Genomic DNA, 13233 nt, shown 5'->3' on the forward strand with positions numbered 1-13233 from the left:
TGCGAGATGTTAGTAGAGACTTTGCGGACGAGTGTCGAGTGTATGATATGTCGGGTCTGTTTTGTAAGCGGCTATGGCGGTGTGTTTGTATGCATTATGCTACCGATGTGTTTGGCAAGCGGCTATATCGTATGCAATCTTTGTTGTGCCTTATATTACAATTTTCATACATTTAGATTTTATTTGCTTTGAAAAAAACGAAAGGCATGTTTGTTTTACGAAAAATTTTCATTGCGTGCGCGTGTTTTGTTTTGTGGGCCCAGTATGGTTATGTGGGTTACGAGAGTACGCGGGTTCGCTCGGCCCTAAGTAAGGGTCGGGTGCCGTCATGCCTATCGGAAATTGGGGTGTGACATATACCGCGGGGAAGGCAGAACATATCATAACACATACACGGTGCCGGGGGGGGACGGATACCACGCGGGAAACCGAACATATCATAACATAGACGCGGTACCCGGGGGAACCGGACATATACCACGAGAACCGGGAACCGAGCCACGTCATAATCCATATACCCGGTAACTGGGGACGGACATATACCACAGTACCCCAGAACCGTTCACGGTAACCGGAGACGGACATATACCAAAGTACTCCGGAAACGGCCACAGTACTTCGGAGACGGACATATACCACAGTACTCCGGAGACTGGCATATCATACTCCATATACATGGTAGCCGGGGACGGACATATACCACAGTACCCCGGAACCGAACACATCATACTATCAGAGCATTCATAATGATTATTTAAACCGAATGCTTATATCAAAATTTTATGCCGTATACTTGTATCAAAATACTTGTATCAAAATACTTATGACGGAATACTTATATCAAAATACGATATCATAATACTTATAATAAAAGTACTTTTACAAAATATTTACATTAGATTACTTATAACGATTTCTTATTTCGAACGACATATCACGTCGAATATTCGCTTGAACGCTTATGTCGAAGTACCTATCTCAAAATATTCATATCAAATTACTCATATCAGGATTGGGAGTACTCATATCAAACTACTTATACCAGAGTATTCATTTCAGAATGGTCAAATCAGATTACTCATAACATAATACTTATATCAGAGTACGTATCTCAAAATACTTGTGTTAGAACATTTATATCAGAATACTTATATCGGAATACTTATATTAGAATACTTACGTCGGGATTCTCATACCAAAATACTATTATCAGAACGCCTATGTCGGAATACTTGTATCAGTATGCTTATGCCAAAATTCTCATATCAGAATACTTATTTCAAAGTACTCATATCAAAGTGCTTATAACAGGTTACTTATGTCAGAATCCTCGTAGTTGAGTACTTTTATCAGATTACGTATATCAAAATATTCGTATCAAAATACTTACATTTAATTGTTTATATCGGAGTTACCAGATACTTATAACAAACTCACAACGATAGCCAAAGGTTTCCATAAATCTTCATACGGAACTAAGACAAATAGAACTATACAAATAGGTCTCGGGGATTACGGGCCCACCTCGGACCAAGCCAAGGCGGCGGACATGAATTGCAAATATTAGGGTCCATAAAGTCATCTATGAAAGTTTCAGAGCGATTCGGATACATTTGCGGAAGTTATGGAGGTTTAAGCATTCTTTCAACCAAATGTAAAGATTATAGTTCAAATCGTTGAATGAATAGTACTCAAAATCAAGCTCGGATTTCAAGAGCGAAATTATCTCCGAGGTTCGATCTTAACCTAGTATGACTAGGACATGCCAAATGGAGAAAATATAGGCTTTACATACCTTAGTTGCGCCTTATGCTCATCCAGATTCAATTCCCGTTTCGCCCAGAATCTTTTCCTTCAACTTCCTTACTTCACTAAAGTTGTCAACTTGCATCAAAGAGGGAGATTCTTGCTTCAACAACTATACCATGTTAAAGAGCATCCTTGAATTGGTAGAAATACATGAAGAACCAAATTTTTGGAACAAGATTTCCAATGGCTATTTTTCCATAGCCATGGCCGAATAGGCCACTTGTGTTGTTGTCTTCTTCTTTTTTTTTTTTCAAGTTTCTTCTTCTTTTGATTGATGAATTGTGAACCTTACCCATATATTTATATATATAGTTATCACAACCATGTGAGGGGCACATGCCCTCTCTAGAAATTTCTTGAAATTAAAGATGACTTATTTGTCATCAATTTTTCATTCTTTTTCTTTCTTTTTTTTTTTTTTTTTTACATGGCCAATATGGCCTTTTTGGAGCTTTCATGAACCTCATGTAAAATTCCCGTTTTCCCCTCGACTTTCCTCGATATTACCATTTTGCCCTAACCTTCCACATTATTTCCATTGGCCATTTTGTAAATTTCTCTTTTTACCCTTGGCCTTTCTCAATATTTCCATACCACCAATATTCATAAATAATATTCCTAACCACTCGTACATTAAAATAACTCTTAAAAATGATCTTGTCCTTAACTTTCCGCGACTTTCTCGAATTATCCGAAGGTATGAAATACGGGATATAACAAGGGTGTTGTCTCCCACAGTGGGAACACGGAGGTACGGCGGTCTCATCGACTCACGGAGCCTCTGTCCCGGCGCGAGCTTTGAAAACACGGAGCTACGGCACCTTGCAGATATCCTGCACCCCTCGATCTCCTGCCGGCAATGCGGGGGTGTGCCCATCTTTGGCCCCGGGGAGGATATCTGCTCTGCGCTCTTCGGGGGCACTGCCTCGAAAATCCCCGGAATACCCGGCGGATGCGGCCCTCTTGGGCGGCCCTTATCATAAGTCCTATCGAGTTTGGTGCCCTACCGTGTCGGTCCTCCGTACCACAGGCGTGGGCAGAATACGGGCAATACTCATACACAGGTGGGCGCCGGCCTGAAGCAACTTATCGACCATGTGCGGTCCATCCCCATCACATACCGGTGCATCCGGTCGGTCATATCGACTACATAGCGGACGCAATATCTGGCCGGCGAGTCAAACTCAAGCCTTGTACTCCCGGACGCTCGCCGGCCCAGCCCGACGAGCGGGAATTTGTCTACTCGGCTCGCCGTACCTCTAGGCGAGAAAATGGGCCGAAAAGGCCTCAGTAAACTCGTCCCATACGGCTGGAGGGGCACCCTCACCTCTGGACAATACCCAGGACTCATACCAATTTGCGGCTACATGTTATGTCTCGTATCTTTACGTAGGGACATTATAAAGCTAAGTGCGACAAGTTAAAGACAAGGCGGTTTTAGGGTTCCCGGTAAGGGTTTCATCTCCCGATTTCGTTTCGATGCGTCAAATAGCCTATGAATTTCGTTTGGTATAAGAACATTATTGGAAAATAAGGATTAATTGACCAAGATTGGATGACTAAGTGAGATTAAGAACTTAATTACATCATTAGTGAGCCTAAGTGGCCGTGTGGGTCCCACTTGGGATTTGGCCAACTCTTATTGGCTAAGAACTTGGGTGGGACACATGTCCACTTTGTGGACTGCATATATAAAGGGAATTGCTGATTCACAACCTAACTAGAATTTCATTTCAACAATTCAAAGTTGGAAAAGTATAGAGATAGAGAGAGAGGCTCTCGGCTACAAAGTGGCGAGAACACCCTCCTCCATTTGATCCAAAAATCAATTTTTCCAAGTAGATAAATTCCTCATCAAGTGTATAAGGACGTGTGGTAGTTGTTGGGTAGAGACAAGGAGGTGTAGCATTCCATAGAGTTGAAGATCCGGCCAAGTTCGAAGGACAAGTCACAAGGTAAGAATGATCATTGTTCTTGTGTTGTATGAAGATTTGAATGTATAATCCATGCATGTTGTTGTTGGGTTGTTGTTGTGGTTGAACTTGAGGTTGAGCCGTGAGCTTGGTGAAGCCATGGTTGGTTCCATTTTGCATGCATTTGTTATAGCCCGTACTTCGTACGTGCGGACGTTGGGAGAAGTTAAGGGCAAGACTATGTTCTAAAATTATTTTAATGCATTAGTAGGTTATGAGCATTATTTACGGACGTTGGTAGTATAGAAATAATGAGAAAGGTTAAGGGTAAAAAGGAAAATTCGGAAAAGGGTTCATGGAAAATATTGCGGAGGACTAAGGGTAAAATGGTAATTTCACAAAGTTTAAGAAAATTCAAGGAAAGGCCATGTGGCCGTGTAGTATGTGTGGTGTGTGTGCCACATTTTAATTAATAAGGGTAATTGTGCATGTGCATGGATGAAGCTTGTAAGAGAAGACAATTGGTCTTCTTAATTAATTTTCAAGAAAAGTGAGGAAAATTCAAGAAAAAAGAAGAAAAACTCTAGGAGAAGAAAGAAAGGGAGGCATGTGGTCATTCTATATTAAGTGAGGGGCAAATTGTAGATGATGAAAAATACATGGGACCAAAGCTTGCACAAGAAGACACTTAGTCTTCTTTGAAACTTTGAGAAATTTGAAGAAAAAAGAAGAAAATTCTAGAAAGGAAAGAAAGGGGACATGTGACCAAAATTGAGGGGCTTAATTATAAATATATAAAAGTGGTGGAAGACATGTATATATATATGATAAGTCATCTTTTTAATTGAAGAAATTGGAGAAAGAAAAAAAAAAAAGAAGAAGAAGAGGGGAGACATAGTAGTTCGGCCATGGCTCCAAAATGGGAAGCCATGGAAGATGATCAAAATAAATTATTTCCTCCTAGTTTTCCTATCAAATGGAAGGTCCTCTACAACATGGAGTGGTTGTTGGAGCAATTCAATCTTTTAGTTGTGCAATATATGCCCCTAGCCGAATGAAAAATCAAGTAGAAGAAGGTATGTATTTGATCTTCTCTTCATATGTTTTGGATGATTTACGCATGTTGGAGTGTAAAAAAATGAATGAAGTTCATGAAAGAATGATGTTGATGTTGGGCCGTGCATGTGTGACTTGGTGTAGAGAAAATAGATTAATTTTATGTAATGTGTTGGCTGTTGTTGTAATGTGTAGAAATGGATGGAAAGTCATGAAAGCATGCATGTAGTTGTGGTGGCCGAATGGAGTAGTGTAGTATATAAGTGATGAGCTAATTTCCTTTAATAATTTAATTATTGTCGTTATAGATTCTACAATGTAAAATAAGAATTTAATGGTTGGAGGATCGAAAGTTAGGTTGTGGTGATTGAATTGAAAGAGAGAAATATGTTGTTGTTGGAGTGCATGGAGATGGATGAAAATGCATGAGAATATGTAGAAGTTGTTGTAACCAAATAGTAGGTGATTTGGTAAGTTATGGTAAATTGATGTAAATTGATATTCTAGTTCTTTGTCGTTATGGATCGTGCAATGTGAAATGAAGGTTGTCGTCAAGTTAATGCATATGAATGACAAGGAAATGTATGGTTGTGGTTGAAGTTGTAGGATTCGGATAAAATAGTGTGTTGATTAAGTGTTGGAAAATCATGTGAATTGAATTGAATTGAATTGAATTGAATATTGAAGTGTTGCTAGAATAATTATGGTATTGTTGTTGGTTTGGCCGAGTTGAATTCTCGGATTGTTGTTAATGGATAAATTGGGCCGAGCCATATTCTCGGGGGTGGTATATTTACGGGGAGATCTTTGTAGAAATTTCGGCGGACCATAAGTGAATGTACTTGAAAGGTTAAGACAAGTATATGTCGATGAATCTAACGATAGTGTCGATCTTCTTGAATGTAGACTAACAAGTTGGACGAATAAGCGTAGCCGATGGGCGCGGCGCGAGTATGTTAAGGCTCGTCCCTTCTCTTTCTATGGCATGATCGCCGTGAGACTTGATAAATGCTTCCATAACGTTCCTATTTTAAAAAGTTATAAGTTATGACTCCAAGACATGAATTCTTTTCTAAAAGTCTATAAATGTTTTCCAAAAATATTCGTTTTTTTTCTCCAAAATTAAGTTCTATGATTCTTGTAAGCTTTTACGATTAAGACGACGAATATGATTTTTCAATGAGAATGACGATGTCCAATATGAGAAAATATCTATGTTGAATATGTAGAATATGTTCCTATCATGAAATATGATAACATAAAAATATGACACTATTTCTTGATTTCTCAATTCTACGTGTGGATAATGACTAATTTAAAGATTCCAATGAATATGAAACGATGCCTTACGATCCTGTTCTATGTTTTCTCATAATGTTACTCTCCGTTGTTAGTCTCGCCTTAATTAATTGTTCCTTCAAGGTGAGGCGTCACGAAGCCGATGGTGGGGCCAACCCAATGGTGGGGCAAACCCAATGGTGGGGCAAACCCAGTGGTGGGGCAAACCCAATGATGAGACGAAATTCACATTGGTTTAGGCAAATCCCCGCACTTTGGTTTAGGCAAATCCCGCATTGGTTTAGGCAAATCCGCATTGGCTCGGGCAAATCCCATATCGGTTAATGTTGTCCGGACGCGGGCGCTATGATGCCTTATGTGATGCGGACAGACTATGTATGTATGTATGTAAAGAGTAACAGTAAGCATGCACGACTCCGCCTTAAGAGGCACTCAGATGTCTGAGACCATTTCTACGGCTCATGCTATGTTCTACGGTTCCGTTACATTATTACTTGTAAGCACGGCTTTTATTATGTTGCTACTCATAACTATATCTCTGTTATGTTACTATTCATGCCTTACATACTCGGTACAATGCTCGTGCGACCCCTCTTCTTCGGGGGCGCGTTTCATGCCGCGCGGTACACCCAGACGATTAGAAGCCATGATAGAGGACGTTCCGGCGAAGTTGGCAAACTCCATTTGTCCGGGTGTCGCCGAGTCAGCGTGCCATGCCATGATGTCTTGTTTGAAGTTAGAGACTTTGCAGACATAGTCGTGGGTTCGGAAGTCAGTTTGTTTATGATACAAGTCTGTACAGTTACATATTTTATTCGTTTTATAAGTAACAAAGGAATATCTCAGCAATCTAAGTATGCATACTTGATGTAGAAAAAAAAATTTAGTACGTAGTAAGAGTCGGAGGGTTCGCTCGGCCCCAGAAAGGGTCGGGTGCCCATCACACCCTAGGGAGATTGGGGTGTGACAAAGTGGTATCAGAGCGGGTCGGTCCAAGGGTTGTCTGCAAAGTCGTGTCGTAGAGTCTGTTTATGGGTGTGAAGCCGGCCACACTTATAAACAGGAGGCTGCGGGGCATCTAGGAATGGTTGACCTTCTTTCTGTCATTAGATCGTGCGATAGAGCCAAGACATAGGAAGTAAGGTTCATTATATTAATCGTTGATTTCCGTAGGCGCCCAGTATCGGCGGAAAAAGGCGAAGGATGATATGGAAGTCAAACGAGGTGAGACTGGATGGATATATGTTCTGTTACGTGGAGCTGGGCGCCAGACAGGAAATAGTCATACATGCAGGCGGAAAGTGAACATCAGGAATTAAAAAGGGCAAAATGGTCAATATAGAAGAAAGGACGTATTACGAAAATGTCTCGGAAGTTGTAAAGTTTTGATTGGCTTCAAATCGAGTAATAAAGGCCATGTAAGAAAGCGGACGCGAAAATATCAGTGTTAAGGCACCGAATTCCACCAAAGTTTCGGGGTTAAGCGTGCTCGGTGGGAGCAATTCTAGGATGGGTGACAGGAAGTTTACAAGAAATTCAACATATCCAGACCTAAGGGACAAATGAGAAGCTAAGGGTGACCTAAGGGAAATCAGAGTATATGGAGTGGCTAAAAGCTATACGGGGTCACATAAAACGAGGTAGGTTAGACTGGAAAAGAGACAGGGAATGCGCTGCAGTTCCGGAAAGTTGGATAGGCTTGAATAAGTGTTTGGAAGTACGTTGTGGGTTAGTTGATAGTAAATACATATATATATATATGTGTGTAAGAATGTGTAGAATATTTTACATATGATTATATCGATAGATACGGGAGTCCCAGCAACTGGCGCTACGGTAAGGAAGGCGTTAGTCAAGTAAGGGAATCGAAGCCCAAGTGACAGCGAACGGACGGTATAAGTGCTATAAGGAAAGCGGTCATTATTATTAAAATTTGGAGGGTCTAATATGGTGATAGTTGGAAAGGAAAGAGAATGCGTTAGTGGAAAACAAAGAGAACAAAGTGAAAGGTAAGAACCGACAAGGGAGGCTCCGGAGAGAAATTACCCAAAGCGCGAGATTGTTTGGGTAAGGACTTAAAGTAGGCATGTGAAGAGGATAGGGTATGATAAAAAGAGACGGAAAGGAGTGTACAAGGCTTGAGGACCGATTTTGATAAGCAAGACTAAAGGAATAGTAACTAGGATAGGAAGAGATATGGATACACGGCTACGGCACAAATGCGCGATCAAGGAAGAATTACGAACAAGCGAACTAAGGAAGTGAAAGGACGAATAGTGGATGGGAATGTGGACAAAAGGATGATATAGATGGAAGGTAACAGAAAATTTAGGATAAGAAGTTTTCGGGATGCTAGGCATGGAGTTGGAAGAAAGATGAGAAACTAGGTATAAACGAAGACTTCATAGAAAGATTGTTGGTATAAGGAGCCCCTTAAAGGGGGGGGGAGACCATATTATATTAGACCTAAAAAGGAACCGCAACACTATCAAGTGCCAGAAAAAGAAACCTATTAGTTTGAAATCAGAGTTCAAAAATATGTCGGCATGTCGTCAGGATACTTGGGAGAAAAGTAGAAACGAAGTAACAATGAGTGTACCAAGAGACGGATATGAGAGTAAGGAAGTAGCCTATAGCCGATCGTTAAGTAAAGGCTGAACCGAGACACGGCTTTCGTTAAGGTGCGATGACGAGACAATAATAGAAAAGAAAGGACCCGTAAAAGAACAAGGATAATGAGGTGATGCGGCGAATTAGAAAAACCTATGACATGGAGCAAGAACTCATGAAAGGGTCGAGGAGCTCGATTATGAGGAAAATAGGGTAAAGAATAAGGAACGGGCATAAAGGAAAGAGTAGGCGTGTAGAAGAATCCTCCCGAAATATTATAACACCCCATAAGGTCGGTTAAACATTCGAGGACGAATGTTCTAAAAGGGGAGGATGTTATAGCCGTACTTCGTACGTGCGGACGTTGGGAGAAGTTAAGGACAAGACTATGTTCTAAAATTATTTTAATGCATTAGTAGGTTATGAGCATTATTTACGGACGTTGGTAGTATGGAAATAATGAGAAAGGTTAAGGTAAAAAGGAAAATTCGGAAAAGGGTTCATGGAAAATATTGCGCAGGACTAAGGGTAAAATGGTAATTTCACAAAGTTTAAGAAAATTCAAGGAAAGGCCATGTGGCCGTGTAGTATGTGTGTGTGTGTGCCACATTTTAATTAATAAGGGTAATTGTGCATGTGCATGGATGAAGCTGTAAGAGAAGACAATTGGTCTTCTTAATTAATTTTCAAGAAAAGTGAGGAAAATTCAAGAAAAAGAGAAGAAAAACTCTAGGAGAAGAAAGAAAGGGAGGCATGTGGTCATTCTATATTAAGTGAGGGGCAAATTGTAGATGATGAAAAATACATGGGACCAAAGCTTGCACAAGAAGACACTTAGTCTTCTTTTGAAACTTTGAGAAATTTGAAGAAAAAAGAAGAAAATTCTAGAAAGGAAAGAAAGGGGACATGTGACCAAAATTGAGGGGCTTAATTATAAATATATAAAAGTGGTGGAAGACATGTATATATATATATGATAAGTCATCTTTTTAATTGAAGAAATTGGAGAAAGAAAAAAAAAAAAAAAAGAAGAGGGGGAGACATAGTAGTTCGGCCATGGCTCCAAAATGGGAACCATGGAAGATGATCAAAATAAATTATTTCCTCCTAGTTTTCCTATCAAATGGAAGGTCCTCTACAACATGGAGTGGTTGTTGGAGCAATTCAATCTTTTAGTTGTGCAATATATGCCCTAGCCGAATGAAAAATCAAGTAGAAGAAGGTATGTATTTGATCTTCTCTTCATATGTTTTGGATGATTTACGCATGTTGGAGTGTAAAAAAATGAATGAAGTTCATGAAAGAATGATGTTGATGTTGGGCGTGCATGTGTGACTTGGTGTAGAGAAAATAGATTAATTTTATGTAATGTGTTGGTTGTTGTTGTAATGTGTAGAAATGGATGGAAAGTCTTGAAAGCATGCATGTAGTTGTGGTGGCCGAATGGAGTAGTGTAGTATATAAGTGATGAGCTAATTTCCTTTAATAATTTAATTATTGTCGTTATAGATTCTACAATGTAAAATAAGAATTTAATGGTTGGAGGATCAAAATTTAGGTTGTGGTGATTGAATTGAAAGAGAGAAATATGTTGTTGTTGGAGTGCATGGAGATGGATGAAAATGCATGAGAATATGTAAGTTGTTGTAACCAAATAGTAGGTGATTTGGTAAGTTATGGTAAATTGATGTAAATTGATATTCTAGTGGCTGTCGTTATGGATCGTGCAATGTGAAATGAAGGTTGTCGTCAAGTTAATGCATATGAATGACAAGGAAATGTATGGTTGTGGTTGAAGTTGTAGGATTCGGATAAAATAGTGTGTTGATTAAGTGTTGGAAAATCATGTGAATTGAATTGAATTGAATTGAATTGAATATTGAAGTGTTGCTAGAATAATTATGGTATTGTTGTTGGTTTGGCCGAGTTGAATTCTCGGATTGTTGTTAATGGATAAATTGGGCGAGCCATATTCTCGGGGGTGGTATATTTACGGGGAGATCTTGCCGAAATTTCGGCGGACCATAAGTGAATGTACTTGAAAGGTTAAGACAAGTATATGTCGATGAATCTAACGATAGTGTCGATCTTCTTGAATGTAGACTAACAAGTTGGACGAATAAGCGTAGCTAGTAAGGCGCGGCGCAGTATGTTAAGGCTCGTCCTTCTCTTTCTATGGCATGATCTACGTACGTGAGACTTGATAAATGCTTCCATAACGTTCCTATTTTAAAAAGTTATAAGTTATGACTCCAAGACATGAATTCTTTTCTAAAAGTCTATAAATGTTTTCCAAAAATATTCGTTTTCTCCAAAATTAAGTTCTATGATTCTTGTAAGCTTTTACGATTAAGACGACGAATATGATTTTTCAATGAGAATGACGATGTCCAATATGAGAAAATATCTATGTTGAATATGTCGAGAATATGTTCCTATCATGAAATATGATAACATAAAAATATGACACTATTTCTTGATTTCTCAATTCTACGTGTGGATAAAGACTAATTTAAAGATTCCAATGAATATGAAACGATGCCTTACGATCCTGTTCTATGTTTTCTCATAATGTTACTCTCCGTTGTTAGTCTCGCCTTAATTAATTGTTCCTTCAAGGTGAGGCGTCACGAAGCGAGTGGTGGGGCCAACCCAATGGTGGGGCAAACCCAATGGTGGGGCAAACCCGGTGGTGGGGCAAACCCAATGATGAGACGAAATTCCACATTGGTTTAGGCAAATCCCGCACTGGTTTAGGCAAATCCCGCATTGGTTTAGGCAAATCCCGCATTGGCTCAGGCAAATCCCATATCGGTTAATGTTGTCCCGGACGCGGGCTATGATGCCTTATGTGATGCAGACAGACTATGTATGTATGTATGTAAAGAGTAACAGTAAGCATGCACGACTCCGCCTTAAGAGGCACTCAGATGTCTGAGACCATTTCTACAGCTCATGCTATGTTCTACAGTTCCATTCTGTTATTACTTGTAAGCACAGCTTTTATTATGTTGCTACTCATAACTATATCTCCTGTTATGTTACTATTCATGCCTTACATACTCAGTACAATGCTCGTACTGACCCCTCTTCTTCGGGGGCTGCGTTTCATGCCGCGCAGGTACACCCAGACGATTAGAAGCCATGATAGAGGACGTTCCAGCGAAGTTGGCAAACTCCATTTGTCCTGGAGTGTCGCCGAGTCAGCGTGCCATGCCATGATGTCTTGTTTGAAGTTAGAGACTTTGCAGACATAGTCGTGGGTTCGGAAGTCAGTTTGTTTATGATACAAGTCTGTACAGTTACATATTTTATTCGTTTTATAAGTAACAAAGGAATATCTCAGCAATCTAAGTATGCATACTTGATGTAGAAAAAAAAATTTAGTACGTAGTAAGAGTCGGAGGGTTCGCTCGGCCCCAGAAAGGGTCGGGTGCCCATCACACCCTAGGGAGATTGGGGTGTGACAGCATTATTGGTAAATAAATGTATGCCACCATATGTAATGGAACTAAGATTGTAGAATTGGTTTATGATGTGCATGTTAGAATTGGGCTGTTTTCTTAAAGTTTAAATGAGCCATGTGTTGTAGACTTGAATGGAATTATGTTTGGTCTTCTTATGCATATATATGGATGTGGATTGAAGGTGTTGTAATGTGGATAAATGAGTGAAAATCGAGAAGTTGTAAGAATGGCATTGAAGCCGTGTAAGGGGACTGTTTTAGGGAAGATTATGGACTGTTTTGTGCCAAAATTTGATTGTTGTTGTTGTGCACATTGTGATATATTGTATGTATGTTGAATATGTGAATTAAGGTGTTAGTGAAACAAATCAAGTTGAGATGTATAAGCAGTCCAAACCGTGGGAGTTTGTTTTGAGGTTAGAAGTAAAGTAATGTTGTTGAGTGATTGAATGTCATTATGAACATGTACTAAAAGTGAAATGGTATTGTTGTATGGGCTGTTTGGCCGTGAGTTGGGACTGAATTGAATGATATACAAGCTGTCCAAAGTTCCCTAAGTCATGCTAAACAAGTTTGGAATGATATGGAAAGGAATGACTAACAATGTTAGCTTGTAGCACTAGTTGGTTTGAATGCGAACGAAACGTCGTCTAGCTTGTTTGAAAGGGATTGTGAGCGTTAGAGTGCGTATTAAAATCCTTTGTAACTAAGCTGTAGCTCCTGATATCTTGATATAGGATAAGTGTTGTTGGGCAGCAAGTACAAGTTATTATACGACTAAACGCTAAAGGTACGCAAAGCCTATTCCTTCCTCTCTTTTTGGCATGTCCTAGACGTAAGTAAGATATAATCTGAGCCTCGGGGTGACTCCACTCTCTAACTGCTAGTATGACATGTGATTGTTATTCGTCCGTAATGTTGAAAATGTTGATATAATGGAACTATGATCTTGTTATTTATTACATGATAGACTAGTATGTGATGCATAGGAGTTCTTATTCTTAAAAGGAATTGCATAAGTATGCTTAATTTTCATAAAATGTAATATGCTAATGTCCGAGAATTGATTTGGTTTACTAT

The sequence above is a fragment of the Lycium ferocissimum genome, chromosome 8 (assembly GCF_029784015.1).
Source record: "Lycium ferocissimum isolate CSIRO_LF1 chromosome 8, AGI_CSIRO_Lferr_CH_V1, whole genome shotgun sequence".
In the NCBI taxonomy this organism is placed as follows: domain Eukaryota; kingdom Viridiplantae; phylum Streptophyta; class Magnoliopsida; order Solanales; family Solanaceae; genus Lycium; species Lycium ferocissimum.